Raw genomic sequence first — 18,800 nt, forward strand, 5'->3', positions numbered from 1 at the left:
GTTTGTCAATTTTGTTTATGTTTTCAAAAAACCAACTCTTGATTTCATGAATCTGTTCAACTGTTTTTTTGGATTCTATATTGTTTATTTTTGCCCTAATTTTTTATTATTTCTCTTCTCCTACTGGGTTTGGTGTGCTCTTGTTGCTCTCCTTCTAGTTCCTTTAGGTACCCTGGTAGATTTTGTACTTGTACTTTTTCTAATTTCTTGAAATAGGCCTGGAGAGCAATGTACTTTCCTCTTAGGACTGCCTTGCCACATCCCATAGAGTTTGGATAGTTGTATTTTCATTTTCATTTGTTTCCATATATTTTTAAATTTCTTCTCTAATTACCTGATTGGCCCACTCAAAAATATGTAACACTTCATGAATTTGCGTGTCATCCATGTGCAGGGGCCATGCTAATCTTCTCTGTATTGTTCCAATTTTAGTATATGTGCTGCCGAAGTGAGCACAGAACGACTGTCTCTTGAACACACTGAATAATTCCCACCTCAGAACACTTGTACTTGCTGTTTCCTATGCTTGGAATAGTCTTCCATCAGACTGATCTCTCTCTCTCTCTCTCTCTCTCTCTCTCTCCGTTTGTGCGTGTGTGTGTGTGTGTGTGTGTGTGTGTGTGTGTGTTAAGCAGCTCTCCTCAGGACCCAGTTCCCATATAGAATAAAAAATTCTAGTCAACAGCCCAAGCAAAGGTCTCAGCCAAGAGCCAGCATCAACTGCCAGACATGAAAGCACGCCTCCGGATGATTACAGTTCCTAGCCTTTGAGCCACTCTAGCTGATGCTAACTGAAGCAGAAATAAGCCACTCTGCCAACCCCTGCCCAAATGTCAGCAAAATATACATTATAATAATTTTAAGCCATAAAGTTTTGGGGTAGTTTTTTATGCACCCATAGTAACTAGGCCAGAGTTTTGGTACACACACAGTACAGTATACACATACACAATAATTAAACTGCAAAAGAAATAGATTATTGTTTTTGTGCTTTCTAAAACAATACTATTTTGTCCTGTCAATACTCATATACTCATGTACTTTCCCCATTCAGTGTTATTCATTTTTTTCTGTAGCCCCCTAATTCCACCTGTGATCATTTCTTTTGCTTAAAGAACACCCTTAAGTGTATCTTTAATGTGATTCTAGTGGTGATATATTTTTTAACTTTTTGTTTGAAGATGTCTTAATTTTGCCTTAATTTTTGAAAGATATTTTCACTGAGTATAGAATTATGGATCAGAAGTTATTTTCCTTTGGCGCTTTGAAGAGACCATTTCCTTGTCAGTCTAATTATTGCTCTTTTGAAGATAATGCCTTTTTCTTCTCACTGCTTATATATTAATTCTTTGTCTTCAGTTTTCAGCAGTTTAATTATGCTGTCTCTATGTATGATTTTCTTTGTATTTATCCTGCTTGGAAATAGTAGAGACTCCCTAAATGTGGTTTAAATTTTTCTTAGCCATTATGTCTTCAAATGTCATTCCCTGTCTCTAGAAGCTCATTCTGAAACTATAACCATATAACATGTATGTTCTTTTTGTGTTTTCCCTTCTTTTACCTCTTTGTGCTTCATTCTAGATATTTTTTCCTAACCTATATTCCAGTTCACCAATTCTCTCTTCAGCTGTGATTAATCTGATGATAAACTATTTATTGAATTATTAATTTCAGTTGTATTTTCAGTTTTAGAAATTTTATCTTTTTATATTTTTCCACTTCTCTATCAAAGTATCTTCATGGTTAACTTATGAAGCATTTTAATCATATTACTTTAAATTCCAAATTTGATCATTTTATAATTCCAGTATCTGGATCTTCTGTATATTCTGTTGCTCAGGGTTTTTTTCCTCTTGGCTTTCATTCAGTTATGATATTTTTATACATTCAGTTACTTTAGATTGAGTGCCAAATACTGTGAAAGCTCTAAATGATGTTATCTTCCACCAGAGAGGATTTACGATTGCTCTTGGCAGGCAACTAGGCTAGGCAGAGATTACCATAATATAATCAGGCATTGAGCTAATATAAAACTGGGCTTCCATTATTCTAAGGGGTAGTTTATTACTCATATACCCTTTCTCCTAGTGATTAGACCTTTGGGGTTCCAGATAACAACTTCAGGTGTTTACCAGGGCCTCTCCTCCTTAGAGAGCTCCAAGCTCTGGCAGCATCCAGAGACTGCTAAAATTTCTGCTCAGTTTGTCCTCTAAGCCAAGGTTTTAACTTCAGTTTCTCAGCTGCCACTTTTGAATCAGCAAATACCACAAGGGGAAAACTGATGCCAAATCTTGGATTCATTTCTATGTATTTCCTAACACATCTTCACTATCTTGATATCCCTCTGATGCCATCAAATATATTGTTTTATTTATTCCAGCTTTATAGTTATTCCCAGTGGGAGCATTGATAAGAAACAAACTAGTCTGCCATTATGGAAAACTGATCTCTGGATGGCTTATTCTTAAGCATTAGATGACTGCAAATATATTACTCTGTTCAGAGAGGTCTCATTTCACCATATACTAGCCAACTCATCCCAACTCCTATTCCTTTATTTTTCTTCATAATATCTTGTTTATTTCTTTTATAGCATTTATCACTATTTACAAATATCCTGTTTAATTATTTTATATGTATTAATGATTTTTAAATCTATTTTTCCAACTAGAACATAAGTTCCATTATAATAGAAACGTAACTCTCTTCATCATTATTATACCCCATTGCCCAGACAATACCTAAAACACTCAATAAATATAATTAGAATGAATAAATAAATAAATGGATAAATTGCTTTGTAGTCAGCCAGGAAATTCAAGAGGTGTTTTCCAAAGAGAAATATCTAAATATGTTACATTAGTTGCAAAGAACATTTTATTCTATGCATTTATTGCTGACATAAAAAGTAAGGACGTTGGGGTGGATAAAAGTTAGAGAAATCATATCCAAATTCTGTGACAGATTGTCAACCGCGTCAGTCACTTAACAAGTATTTACTGAGTGGCTATTACATGCTGTGTTAATAACATTCTTTCTCAGAAAATTATGAGAAGCCATGGGAGCATTTGGAAACAAGCACCCTTCAAGCTCTTTCTTTACTTAAATCAGTAGGTGTTATGGCTACAAATATTCCTCTCTTTAGATTACTCTAATTACTACTACTACTATAATTGCAAGACAATTTTCTTCTTCCAGTATTTCTTTCTCCATCTTTCTACTTCGTATCACTGAAAGTGTTCCTTGGGAATGCATTTTTTATTTATTTCTTTTTGTAACCTCTTACTGTCAGTTATTGTATGTGTGAATACACATGTACATATATATGCAGGAGGTAAAGAGAGTAATAGAGAAAATCAAATGATGATAGAGTCTCTGAAATATATTATTAATGAATTAACTTTAAATTAGCTGATTATTCAATTTGCCTGTATCTCTGAACCATGCTCAAGAGGACAAGGAATTTTGGGGCATCTGGGTGGCTCAGCCAGTTAAGCATCCAAGTCTTGATTTAGCTTCAAGTCATAATCCCGTGGTTTATGGGTTCAAGCTGTATGTCAGGCTCCTTTGGAGCCTGCTTGGGATTGCCTCTTTCTTCCTCTCTCTCTATGCCCCTCCCCAAAGTAAATAAACTTAAGAAAAAAGTGGACAAGGACATTTTAATAGAAGTTTGTTTTTATCTCTTCTAATATTCAGGGAGAAATATACCCTGCAGCCAAACTTTGTGTGTGTGAACAATATACAGAACTAGTACTTGGAATCTGCTTATAAGATCCATGTTAGGGTGGGTTGTGACAGCTGGTGATAAAATACTGCATTTGTGCCATGTTGATGACTCAGTGAACCTCTTCTCCACACCAAAGGGGAGGTGACCTTTAAATACACACAGCTAAAATAAATTTTTTCCAGGTACTAGTCACAGACAGATCCTCCAGAATGGGGATATTTTACTTACTTTTCCAAAAGTTTTAGCTGTCCTATTATATCTGGATGGGTAAAGAAAAAAAGGTGCTGGGACCAATCTGATGTGTACTGATTACTATTGAAAGGTTATGGAGGAGGTAAAGGACATAAAACATAAACATCTCATCCTTCCTTCATGCTCTTCTAGTCACAAAGTTCAACCTCAAACTTATTAAAGATAAAGTGTGAGCTAATTTTTAAACATAGGTCAGAAATCAAAATTTTAGAACAGAGTTTGTAAACTGGCAACATATGGACTAACTTGATCCTCATATATGTGTTTCCTGGCATAATATTCTTAAAATTTTAAATTTAATGCCTTTGGATTGGATATATGTCTCTCACTTTGCCATTTGTTCCCTACTGCCTGGTATTTTATACCAAGCATGAGTCACTCAATTATACTGCATGCCTGGCCTCTACAGGCATTTTAGATTGCAGCCTCCATTTTAGAATGTATGTATCCGGGTTTTTTAACTAGGTTAAATTATCTTAAAAAATGAAATGTATAAAATTAGTTTATAAAGTCTTTAAGGTTATTAAATAATGATCATTATAATTTTTATTTCAAAATAAATATTCAGTATATTCAATCACAGAGATTCAGTCAATAGCTAGAAACTCACAATCTTGAGATAGAAGGAGGCAGAATGCTTGGGTTCCACTTCATGTTTTTTCTGTTGGATTGCCCCAAATCGTCCCCAGTTATACCAGTTATGTATTGTCATAATGTTCAATTTATCTGCAAAATAGGAATAACAACCACAACACTTCACAGGCATAGTAGTATACAAGAAACATTTGTAGTCAGAAGCCTGTGGGTTGGCTGGGTCATTTTGTTGATTTGAGTTGGGCTCAGTGGGGCTCAACCATGTGTCTGCTGGTAGGTCAAAGGGGATAGGCTGTTCTAAATTAATCTTAGTTAAGACACTAGTCTCTCACACTCCAGCAGACTAACCTATGGTAGCAGGGTCCCAAAAGACAGAACGTAAGAGCACAAGACTTTGAGGTCTAGGCTCAAAGTTGGCACACCACCACATCATGAAATTGGGCAAAGTAAGCCACAAGGCTGGGCCAGATTCTCAAGGTGGGAAATAGCCTCCGTCCTTTGATGTCATGTCACATGTCAAAAGTCACATCACAGAGAGGGGTAGAAAACTGAGGCCATTTTAAAAATCAATCTATTTAGCATTTTTAATCTTTTTAAAAAATATATTCTGTAAAGATTGAAATCATTAATGCTCTCAATCAATCTCTTAGGAATGTTTTCACATTTAATGTTGCCTTGGGGTCTAAGGATTCATATTCTAAGAATATGTTTGAGATTTATAACTTTAATCCCCACGTAACATAAAGACTAAAGAGGCTAAGAAAAACAAAATAATATAAATTTAGTGAAATAACTAGAAACATATTTTCTCAGCTATAATTTTGATTATCCTTAAGCTTTATTGGTTTTTTTTCTTTTTCTTTTCTTTTCTTTTCTTTTCTTTTCTTTTCTTTTCTTTTCTTTTCTTTTGATGTTAAGTTTTTCTCTCTGGAATATAATAATTCCTAAGAGCTCTCTGTTCTTCCAGTCTGGAAACCCTCCAATGCATCTTGCTCATAGCTGCCAAAATGACCCTTTAAAAAATATCTAATCATACATACAACTCCACTCTGTAAAACCCTTCAATAATTTTCTGATTCCCTTGGGATAAGGTCCAAATCCTTGATTCAGGGCCATATATGCACACACACACACAAACACACACACACCACACCACCCAGAACCATCTCGTTTCTTCCAGTTTCTAATGTCCTCTCTTGTTACCTCCACATGTTCCTTAAGTTCTAACTGCACCTCAACATTCTAAGATGTACTGTGTTATATCACATCTTTGAGTCTTTGAATTACCAGTAGTATATGAAATTGACAAAAATTTGAAAGATAATTAAGGTGTAGAAAGACATACTTAAATAGACTATTGGTAAGAGTCTAAGTTTTTGTCAACTTTCTGGAAAATAATTTGGTAGTAGCCAAATGTTTATTTTATATTAAAACGTAAAATATTTCCATGTTAGGGGAAAAACATATTAAACCTTAATCTTCCTTCTTCAATTTCTATTTTTTTAAATGAATGTTTTTATTTATTTCTGAGAGAGAGAAAGAGACAGCATGAGTAGGGGAGGGTCAGAGAGGGAGGGAGACAAAGAATCTGAAGCAGGTTCCAGGCTCTGAGCTAGCTGCCAGCACAGAGCCTGACACGGGGCTCGAACCGACGAACCATGAGATCCTGACCTGAGCCGAAGTTGGATGCTTAACCGACTGAGCCACCCAGGCACCCCTTCAATTTCTATTTTAAAAATAAATATTAGAATAGGAATGAGAATGGTAAAGTAAAATTTAATTGAAATTTAGTGGTAAGAAACATTATTAAATAAATGAGATTCTAAGTAATTAATATATATCATACAGTCTAAAAATCCAGAAATACACTTTTATAACCACTGAAATTTTAAGTCTTTTTCCTAAGAGTGAAGTATTTTTTTCAGCATCTTTTCTATGCATCAGAATATATATTAAAAGAAAACTAAAAGCTTGTACCTACATGAGAAAGAAGGAGCTCAAAAAGGTTAGCTCTAAAAGGTAAACCGTTACTAGAAAACGGCCTTCAAGCAATCCTGTACCTCCTTGGGCCCTCATGAAAGTTTATTTTTTGCAAGATGTACATTGAAGGTCGATATGCTGTCCTGAATAAGCTGAATGTGAATGTTCCTTTGAGTTTGGTTGTGAGGAGGACTTGGGCCAATCCCAAAAATGAAACAAGTTTACTGATTTTGAGAGTGGAAAGAACACTGTTAGCATCTTAGTGAAGTTTGCAGTTTTGCTGCATAAGCCAGGTGGACAGCACAAGCTGAAAAAGGGTGAGTGAGAAACAGATGATGAATTAATATGACCAGAGTATTCAGAGAGAGGCAGTGAGGCATCTGCTGACCCCCTGGTTCCCTTCACATAAATCTGTTTGTCGTCAGCTAAATGGGGAGAGAAAAGAGCTGATTCTACCTGCTTTTTGAAAATGACCCCACACATCCTCCTTCACCCACCTCATGAGCTGACCTACTTATCAATCCTAAAAACATGTCTCTTCAATAAAGCCTTTGGATGATACACTAACATAAACCACTTTTAGGCAAGGTTCATGGAAACTACACACTGCAAAGTGTATTCCAATCAAATAAGAATAAACAGCAAAACAAAAACTGGCATTGATTTTTTTCTATACTTCCATAGTTTTATTAGGAACTTTTCATAAATACAAATAATTCATGTCAAACTTATAGACAAATATAATTTGGCTACAAAGTATGGGCATTTGAGGCAGATACTTACTGACAAATAACTCATTTTTTACTATTAGCCAATGTGTTCAATAAAGTTGAGAACTAGAAGTTAGCCCAGGAACCAAATGTAAGTAGTGAATTCCTTAAACTAGAACCTAACTTTAGATGCCTACAAAGAAAAAATCATATACCAATTCTATGGTAAAATATTAGTAATAGTATTACAAGAGCATATCAAGAGAGAAAAGCAGAACTCCATTATACTCTCAGGGAAAAATGTACCAGCACATATAGACACTGGCCTAAAATAGGATGAATGTTAATAAATTACAGAATGGTGTCTTAGGAGGGAAAAAGTAAAATCTACTTCTTTCATGTACATTTTACATAAAGTAGATGTTTCATTACTAGTACAAGTAAAAAATCATGTGATTTTTTTTTTTTTAAACTAGGAGGATAATCTATTATGTATCTTAACTGGAGTTGAAAACAAAGCCATTCCCAAAGACTTAACAAATACTCCAGACAAGCTGGCCCAATGCAGATGGACCCCAGCTTTACTTAATTTGGCTGCAGGGCTTTTTCCTCCATTTCTGAATTAGAGACTATCTTAATCTCATATAAGGAAAAAATATATATATATTTCATTTAAAAATTATTCAAGGAGGATAAAAGCTTACAAAGTAAACCAGAAAAATATGTTATTCTGGACATGATATAATGTTTACTATTTTCAATGCTTTAACACAAATATAGGACTCTACTGTTCCCCAGTGTGGTAGGGAAAATTCTAAAATGACCCAAGATTCCCACACCCTAGGGTATAACACCCTGTGTATCCCCTTTGAGTGGGAAAGGACCCACTAATATGATAGGATATCACTTCTGTAATTAGGCTATATTATATGGAAAAAAATTGAAGGGGTTTTGCATATGTAATTAAATCCCCAATGGTTACTTTAAGATAATTAAAAAGATCATCTTAGGGGGACCTGACCTAATCAGGTAAGGCTTCTTTTTTTTTTTTTTTTTAGGAGAGTCTAGAGATCAGAGACAGGACAAATGAGAGGGTTCTCTAGCTGGCCATAAGACACAGACAGCCATAATGTGAACTGCATGTGGAGAGAGCCAGTCTCTGGGAGCTGAGGCCCATTGTCCCACAACTTCAAGGAACTGAATTCTGCCAGCAACCTGAATGAGCTTTGAAGGAGATTCCAAACCTTAGATGAGATTACAGCCCCAGCTAATACCTTGATTTTAACTGAGTGAGACCTAAACAAAGCTATTTCATACCTAGACTCCTAACTGTGAAACTGTGAAATAATATTTTGTGCTGTTTTAGGCCACCAACCTTTTAAGTAATGTATCATAGAGCAATAAAAATTAATGCAACCAATAGGCTATTGGTCAGGTTTCATAGTATATTCTCAAGTAGAAAGGACATTAGAGTCATCTAATCTAACTCTTCATTAAGTAGGTATGTCCATGCTTTCCTGATTAGAGATATTAATGAGCTTCTCCTCGCTTCCTTCACTACATCCTTTATAATATGCTTTAGGAACTGATCTCATAATCCATTCATTCCTTAAGACATCTTTTACATGTTTGCCTACGTGGCTGGAACCAACATGGGCAGAGATCATTATGGTGCCACAAAGTCGTCCAGTTTGCAATGCACAGGGCTACAAGGTGCTCAGTTACAATTAGCTAATCTAAAAGCAGTTTTGAGATTTAGTAATCCAATTTAGCTTACTAAGATATGAACCACTGACCAGGATCAAAAATTCAATGTGGACACGTTCTAGAAAGTCAGTTCTGAATGGAAGGGAATTTATACATTCACATAACTTGCAATGGGATTCTGAAGATTTAGGTACAGATTTTATCTCCAACACTAATTTATTATGCCGTCTTACACACAGCCTGAATTTTCATACATAATTTGTGAAGTTATGTTAATTGTTAGAGAAACTTTCTAATGGTCCTTCTAATACAAATGTTCTAAGATTATGTTAGTCTATTTCTTTAAGTAGAGTTGAGCCCCAGCTAAGATGATTGCTTTGGTCCACTGCCTGAAAATACTGTTTTATCTTTATTTTCTCTAAATGAAGAAAGCAGTAATGAAAACTACCCACAGAAATGGCATAAGAGAGTTTTTGGCATCTAGTCAGCTAGTATCCCAGTTCATAGTAGAAAGGAAATATGGGAGAATATGGAGAGGGACACGAGAGAGAGAAAATAGGGATAAAGAGTACATAGGCTGTAGACAGAAATTTTAAATGTTATAGGCAATGACTATCAACTTCCCCAACCTCTTCTCTTTCCAGAGAAGGAATTTCAGATATGGAATTTTTCAAGAATCCCATATAAAGAGGTATTTATATAGGTCCCAGAATCTAAAAAACTATGAACTAGCCCCTAGCCTACCTGTAATATGAATTCATAATGTCCCTAGAAGCAACTATAGGAAACATAAAATCTTAAAGACATTTCAGATTTCCCGTAAAAAATTCTGCCCATATTAGAGAAGCTGTAGTCTCTGAGAAGTGCTCTGAAATTATGATATCATTAAGATCCTACAAGGTGGAGTTAATGTTTAATAATGTTATGCATTATCTAGAATACTGCTGAATAAAATATTAGCTCCTACTAAATGCTTTTCAAATCCTACTGGAGACAATGTATGGTCCAATAAGGAATCTTTAAATAATACCACTCAGAAATAATTCAACCATCTGTTTCTTTTAAACTTCAGTGAGTATATCTTTAAAAATATTAAAATAAGTTGATATTGAAAATGCTTCAGAGGCCATATAACTATAATGTCCCTTAAGGAAATCTTACCCAGAGGTACCTGGGTAACTCAGTTGGTTGAGCATCTGACTTCAGCTCAGTTCATGATCTCATGGTTCATAAGTTCAAGTCCCACATCAGGCTCGCTGCTATCAGCCTGGTAGCACAGAGCCTGCCTCAGATCTGTCCTGTTCTTTCTCTGCCCCTCCCGTTCTCTCTCTCTCTCTCTCTTTCTCTAATTAAAAAAGAAAACATTAAAAAATCTTTTAAAAATAAAGAAATCTTACCCAGAAGCTTCGTGGACTATGGTGGTGAATCACAAGCATAGCATCTGGATCTCTCACAGGCATCAATCTCAAATGATCTGGTAAATACAAGAGAAACAAATGTATTCCTACTAACAAATATTTCCATACAAAGTCTACTGAAGACATGATTCATACAATCTACATCTGTAGGATTCCTGTTAGAATAAAGAATTTGCAGTGGCGCCTGGGTGGCTTAGTCGGTTAAGCGTCCAACTTTGGCTCAGGTCGTGATCTCACAGTTCGTGTGTTCGAGCCCGGCGTCGGGCTCTGCTAGCCCTGCTGGAGCCTGTTTCGGATTCTGTGTCTCCCTCTCTCTCTGATCCTCCCCTGCTCACGCTTTCTCTCTCTGACTCTCAAAAATAAATAAAAAAATAAAAAAGAACAAAGAATTTGCAAAGAGGGAGTTTAAGGCAAGTTATTAACAAGACTATGAAGAACTAAGACAAAAAAATTTGAACTTTATAGTACTAATTAAAAATATAATTCAATAGAAGGAAAGCTGTTAATTCCCTCAGATTTCAAGCTAGCTTTCCATAGAAGATAAAAGTAAATGCTATATTGAAAAATTCTTTTGTGCAAGAAGGTGCTAAATCTCCAATTACATCTCAGAAAGAAAAAAAAATCTCAATAGTTACTCATCATAGAAAATGATACATATTTTGAGATCAAGAGTCAGCCACCTGCCTGGTATATAGAGTAAAAGAAAGATTTTTAAAAATCTATCCTGTAGTCTGTGATAATATAAGTTTGATAAGAAAAATGATAGAGAAGATTAATATATAGCATAGCTGCATGAACATAGTTAAAATTAATGGCTTCAGAATTCTTTTCTGACTCTACCATGAGTGTCAAAAAAAAGTCCTTTGAAATCTCCAAGGTTTCATGCTGCATTTGGGGTCACGAGGCAAACATCAATTATGAAATAGTTTTGCACACTGTTTTTAATTTTTGTATAGTAAAAATTACATGTATATGTGTGTAAGCATATGAGTATGTATACATATATAATTTTCTACAAAATGCTTATACCTGTCATAGCTCCAGTCTTTTAATCCTTGTAGTTTTAAGCTTTAAATATCACAGCTAATAATTTAGAGTTCTACCTATGAAATTTTCCTTCTCTGATAAAGACAAAGAAATCCAATGACAAAGAAAGAGAAACTATAGGTAAACTAGAGGATAGAAAACTATATTGAAAGCAAAATTTAGAGGCATCTGGACAGTTCAGTTGGTTAAGTGTTCAACTTCAGCTCACATCATGATCTCACGGTTTGTGAGTTTGAGCCCTGCATCAGGCTTTGTGCTGAGAGCTCAGAGCCTGTTTTGGATTCTGTGTCTCCCTGTCTCTCTGCCCCTACCCAGCTTGTGCTCTCTCTCTCCAAAATAAATAAAAATTTTAAAAAAATGTTATAAACCAAAATTTAAAGAGTCATACAGGATTTTTTGGGAAGATGGTAGAGTAAGAGGACTCTAAGCTTACCTTGTCTCACTGATACAACACAGTGAGCCCTATCAGGATAAATAACCCAGAAAATGGTCTGAAGACAGACAGAACAAACTCTCCACATCTTAATATAGAGAAGACGCCACATCAAAGAGGGTAGAAAGGGCAGAGACACAGCTAAGAGATAAAGGGACTGGAGAACTGTCCCTGGTAGGGAGGGAACATGTGGACCTGGAGAGGAAAAAGAAAAACAGATTCTCATACCAGGGAGCACACAAAAGGAAGAGGAGTCCCCATAATACTTGGCTTTGAAAAATAGAGGGATGGGCAGAATTTAACAAGTTCTTACAATCACCAGAGCTCAAAACCTGGTACTTTGAAAGTCAGCCAGTGGGTGGGACAGCTGGGAGGGTGAGAGAAAACTGAGTCCCCCACCCCCTTAAAGAGCACAACAAACAGCACCCCTGAAATACAGCATAGAAGCAGCAGTTTGAAAAATACCTAGGATGTATGGCAGGGAAATTTGTTTACTAATCTCAGCGTGTGTGCTGGATGGGCAGGGATCATTGAAAGACTTCTTCAGGAAGAAAGGTGGGCACCATTTGCCTCACCCACTCCCCAACATAAATGCATAGACATCTGTGGATACCACCAACACTAATACTCCCTACCTAACTTGGTAACAGCAAACCCCACCCTTGCATTCTCTTGTGGACATGTCTTCTCAAGCAAGGCTTCCACTGCAAGTCCCTTCCCACAACAGATGTGCACAAACCTTGCTAATACCACACATCACCCCATGTGCTTCTGCAGATCCTCTGGCTCCAACCAAACTGCCTTGGTCCTATAGCTACAGGTCCCCTTCTCCTTGCACAGACCTTGCTGGCACTACATATCTAGCCTCACATTCTCCTGTCATCTCTGCATCTTTGGCAAACATCTAGTCTGACTCAAGTCCAAAGTAGCCTTAAACTGGCCCATTAACAACACAGGTACCAAATCCTTCCTAAAACAGGCAAAGAAAGCCATTGTAGATGGCTGGACTCAAAGCAAACACAGTTCAGCTATAATAGTAGGATGCACACAATACCAATAAGAGTCATCCTGAAGCAAAAATTCTGGTGAGCAGGGGACACTGCACTGCAGGACACTATAGGGCCTCTTTTTCATGAGGCCACTATTTTCAAGAGTAGGACACATAGCTGACTTCCCTAATACATAGAAACAGACACAGAAATTTAGATGAAATGAAGAGACAGGACAATATGTCCCAAATGAAAGAAGAGGACAAAAATCACAGCAAGAGACCTAAATGATACAGAGATAAATAATATGCCTGATAGAGAATTTAAAGTAGTGGTCATAACAATATTCACGGGAATTGAGAAAAGAGAGGAGGACCTCAGTAAAACCCTCAACAAAGAGATAGAAAACACGAAAAAGAAACAGATGAAAAACTCAATAACTGAAATTAGAAATACACTAGAGGGAATAAATAGTAGACTAGAAGAAGCAGAGAATGGATCAATGGCTTGGAGGACAGAGTAAATGCTGCCTACAAGAGAGTCATTTTAGACTTAAAGACACACGTAGATTGAAATTGAGGAAATGGAAAAGCATTCTATCATGCAAATGAAAGTGAAAAGAAAGCAGAGGTAGCAATAATTATGTTGGACAAAATAAACTTTAAACCAAAGATTGTAATAAGAAACAGAGAAGGACACAATATAATCATAAAAGAAACACTCCAACAAGAAGATATAACAATTGTAAATATTTGTTGACCCAACATGAAAGCACCCAAATACATAAAGTGGCTAATAATAAACATAAAGGATATAATTGATAGTAATACAATAACAGTAGAGGAGATTTATCACCCTACTTACATCTATGGAGAGATCATCCAAACAGAAAATCAAGAAAACAGTGGTTTTGAAAGACACATTGGACCATATGTATCTAATAGTATATTCAGAACATTCCATCCTACAACAGCAGAATGTACATTCTTCTCAAGTGCATATGGAACACCCCTCCAGAACAGATCACATATTGGGCCACAAAACAAGATTCAACAAATTCAAAAAGACTAAAGTCATCCCATGCATCTTTTCTGACCATAATGCTATTAAACTAGAAATCAACCACAAGAAAAAACACAAATACATGGTAGTTAAATAAATAATGTGCTATTAAGCAATGAATGGGTCAACAAAGAAATCAAAGAGGAAATCAAAAAGTACATGTATACAAATGAAAATAAAAACAGAAGAGTCTTAAATCTTTGAAAGGAAGCAAAAATTGTTCTATAAATGAAGTATATAGAAATACAGGCCTACCAGGGCGCCTGGGTGTCTCTGTTGGTTAAGCATACAACTCTTGATTTTGGTTCAAGTCATGATCTCGTGGTTCATGAGATGGAGTCCCACGTGGGGCTCTGAGATGACAGCATGGAGCCTGCTTGGCAGTCTCTCCCTCTCTCCCTCTGCCACTTCCCCACTCGTGCTCTCTCTCTGTCTCTTACTCTTCCTCTTGCTCTCTCTGTCTTAAAATATATAACTAAGATTTTAAAAAAGAAAGAAGGAAATGCAGGCCTACCTCAAGAGGCAAAAAAATCTCAAAAAACAACTTAACCTTACACCTAACAGAGCTAACAAAAGAAGAACAAACAAAACCCAAAACGAGTAGAAGGAAGGAAATAATAAAGATTAGAGCAGATATAAAAGAAATAGAACCTAAAAAGCAACAGAACAAAATCAATGAAACCAGGAGTTGTTTCTTTAAAAAGATAACAAAAATAATAAAACTTTAGCCAGACTCATTTTTTTAAAATAAGAGATATAAGAGGACTCAAATAAACAAAATCAGAAATGAAATAGGAGAAATAACTACCTACATCACAAATACAATTTTAAGAGAATATTATGAAAATACATGCCAACAAATTGGACGATCTAGAAGAAATGGATAAATTCCTAGAAACATAATGTCCCAAAACTGAATCAGGAAAGGAAAGGAAAGGAAAAGAAAGGAAAGGAAAGGAAAATTTGAATGACCAATTACCAGCAATAAAATTGAATCAGTAATCAACAAACTCCAATAAAATTCCAGGACCAGATGGCTTCACAGGTGAAATCTCCCAAACATTTAAAGAAGAATTATTACCTATTCTTCTCAAACTATTCCAAACAGGAAGGAAAGCCTCCAAATTCATTCTATGAGGCCAGCATTACCTTGGTATCAAAACCAAATAAAGACACTACAAAAAGAAAGAGAACCATGAGTCAGTATCTCTGATGAACATAGATGCAAAAATCCTCAACAAAATATTAGTACAAACCATTCACCACTAACAATAAGATTTAGTCTTGGGATATTAAGTTGGTTCTATATTCACAAGTCAATCAATATGATACATCACATCAAGCACAGGAATGATAAAAACTACATGATCACTGTAACAGATACAGGAAAAACACTTGACAAAGCACGGCATACATCCAGCTGATAAAAAAATTTCTATAAAGTAGGTTTAGAGAGAACATACTTCAACATAACAAAGCCATATATGAAAAACCCACAGCTAACACCATAACTAAGGGTGAAAAACTGAAAGATTTTCCCCAAGGATCAAGGACAAGACAAGGATGTCCACTCACCACTTTTATTTAACATAGTAGTGGAAGTCCTAGTCATAGCAATCAGAAAACAAAAAGAAATAAAAGGCATCCAAATTGGTAATGAGGAAGTAAAACTTTCACTGTTTGTAGGTGACATGATTCTATATATAAAAAACCCTAAAGTCTCCATCAAAAAGCTGCTAGAAATGATAGAAGTGAAAGATCTGTACTCTGAAAACTCTAAGACATTGATGAAAGAAATTGATGACACAAAGAAATCCATGCTCATGGACTGAAAGAACAACTATCATAAAAATGTCCATACTACACAAAGCAATCTACAGATTTAATTCAATCCTTATCAAAAATATCAATAGCATTTTTCACAGAACTAGAAGAAACAATCCTAAAATTTGTACAGAACCACAAAATCCTGAATAGCCAAAGAAATTCTGAAAAAAGAAAAATAAAACTTGAGGTATTACAATCCCAGATTTCAAGATATACAGAGGTGTAGGGGCGCCTGGGTGGCTTAGTCGGTTAAGCGTCCGACTTTCGCTTAGGTCATGACCTCGCGGTTCGTGGGTTCGAGACCCGCGTTGGGCTCTGTGCTGATTGCCAGCTCGGAGCCTGGAGCCTGTTTCAGTCTGTGACTCCCTCTCTCTCTGACCCTCCCCTGCTCGCGCTGTCTCTCTCTCTCTCCTAGAAATAAATAAAACATTAAAAAAATTACTTAAAAAAAAAGATATACAGAGGTGTAGTAATCAAAGTAGTATTTTACTGGCAAAAAACAGACATATGATCAACAGAACAGAATAGAGAGCCCAGTAATAAACTCACAATTATATGGTCAAGTAATCTTCAACAAAGGAGGCAATGATACGCAATGGGAAAAAGTCCCTTCAACAAATAATGTTGGGGAGTGCCTGGGTGGCTCAGTCAGTTAAGCGTATGACTTTGGCTCAGGTCATGATCTCATGGTTCATGGGTTCAAGCCCTGCGTCGGGCTCTGTGCTGACAGCTAGCTCAGAGCCTGGAGCCTGTTTCAGATTCTTTGTCTCCCTCTCTCTCTGACCCTCCCCTGCTCACGCTGTCTCTCTCTCTCTCTCTCTCTCTCTCAGAAATAAATAAAACATTAAAAAACAACAACAACAGAAAAACATAGTGTTGGGAAAACTGGAGAGTTACATGCAAAATAATGAAACTGGATCACCTCCTTACACCATACATAAAAATAAACTAAAAATACATTAAGAACCTAAACCAATAACAGTAGGGGCAGGGGGCTTCAACACCCTGAAACCATACAAATCCTAGAAGAGACTACAGACAATAATTTCTCTGACATTGGCCATAGTAACATTTTTCTATATAAGCTTCCTGTAGGCAAGGGAAACAGAAACAAAAATAAACTACTTGGACTACATCAAAATAAAAAGCTTCTGTGCAGCAAAAGAAACAATCAACAAAACTAAAAGACAACCTACTGAATAGGAGAAGATATTTGCAAATGACATATCCAATAAGGGGTTAGTATCCAAAATATATAAACACCATACACAACTCAAAACCAATAATAATAATAATAATAATCCTATTAAAAATGGACAGAAGACATGAACAGACACTTCTTCAAATAAGCCATATAGATGGCCAATAGATACATGAAAAGATGCTCAACATTACTCATCAGGGAAATGCAAGTCAAAACCACAGTGAGATGTTGCCTCATAGCTGTCAGAATGGCTAAAATAAAAAACAAGAAATAACAGTGTTGGGTAGGATATGGACAAAAAGAAAACCTTGTACACTGTTGGTGGGAAGGCAAACTTGGGCAGCCACTGTGGAAAAACAGTATAGGCATTCCTCAAAAAATTAAAAGTAGAACTATCATATGCTCCAATAATTGTGCTACTGGGTAGATACCCAAAAAATACACTACTAATTCAAAAAGACATATGCATCCCTATGTTTATTGAGGCATTATTTACAATAGCCAAATTATGGAAGTAGCCCAAGTGTCCATCGATTACTGAACGGATAAGGAAAATACAAAATTATATATAACACACACACACACACACAGAGAGAGAGAGAGAGAGAGAGAGAGGAATATTACTCAGCTATAACAAAGAATGAAATCAAAGGGGCCAATTAGGCAGAACAGCATGGAAGGGTTTTTTGCATCTCTCATCCCTTAAATGCAGCCAGATCAACACTAAACCCTGTTGCATACCGAGGAAACTGATTTGAGGATTAACACAATAATCTGTACAACCTGAACCACAGAACTCAGCAAGTACATGACACAGAGAAGTGAAATGGGGGAGAGAGAAGCCAGGAGAGCAGGGATCTGTTTTTGCTTTCAGAGAGAGGACAAATATGGGGGTAGTGGTGGAGGGGGGTGAGAGTATGGGAAAGGCATCACCCTCTGAAAGTAGCTGGAGAGAAAAAGGACGAGTGGAAACAGCTGCAAGGGACTGACCAAAAAAGGGAGAAAGGGGAGGGTTTAAATTCCATTAAGACTCTATAAACAGGGGGAGCACAGAGTCTAACACTCCACAGCTCAACACCTGGTGGTGCTCTGGTGGGAACAGCAATCCCCAGGAGCAGATAGCAAGGTCACAGGCATCCTTGGGCCACACAGGAAGAGATGATTCCCTTGCTGGGAGGACATTTGGTAGAGGCTATAAGGCCTCCCCACAGGCAAAGGTCCAAGCAGACATGGAGAACAACCATATTTGCTGGTGTTAGAATAAGGACATTAAGGGTGAAGCCTGGTCCCAGATGTGTGTTGTGATTTACCATATCTTAAACACTGCTGCTACATGATTTCACAAACTTTTTCTGGGTGGGTTGGCACCCAGCCGCAGTCACTGGGCATCAGCAGTAGCACAGTCTTGCAAATGTTGATGAGGGCAGGCAGGCACTGGCCATGCTCAGCGAGACCCTCCCCCAGAGGGTCTGAACAGGTCAAAGCCGCAGTCAGAAGTGATAGGTTGGGAAACAGCCCCATCTGAGATAAGCTCAGGAGGCAGGTGCTGTCTGGCAGCTTGACGGCATGATCACAGACAGTGTAGAAGTAGGGAGTAGATGGAAGCTGGAGACAAAGGAGGAGTGCTTGATTGTCAATGGGGGAGAGCATGGAGTTCTAATACTAGGGACTGGGTAGCTGGGTGACTCCATTTTCACACCCCAATCCTCACTGCACATGCATATACATGGCTATACATGCCACAACAATCCACCCCAGTAAGCTAAGCAGCGCCATCTAGTGGAGAACAGAACTGTTACACTAAGCCATGCCCAACTGGGCCAACTGTGCTCTTAAAGAACACTACAAGT

At 36.9% G+C, this 18,800-nt stretch overlaps 1 non-coding gene across 1 annotated transcript; it reads right to left on the reverse strand.

Moving 5' to 3' along the window:
* Window positions 1-349: 349 nt before the first annotated feature.
* LOC144236523 (U6 spliceosomal RNA) lies at window positions 350-456 on the reverse strand. The gene has a single exon (XR_013336587.1). It is a non-coding gene; the product is annotated as a U6 spliceosomal RNA (small nuclear RNA).
* Window positions 457-18,800: the final 18,344 nt, after the last annotated feature.

Source organism: Crocuta crocuta, unplaced genomic scaffold, assembly GCF_008692635.1.
Source record: "Crocuta crocuta isolate KB4526 unplaced genomic scaffold, BGI_CrCroc_1.0 scaffold286, whole genome shotgun sequence".
Lineage (NCBI taxonomy): Eukaryota > Metazoa > Chordata > Mammalia > Carnivora > Hyaenidae > Crocuta > Crocuta crocuta.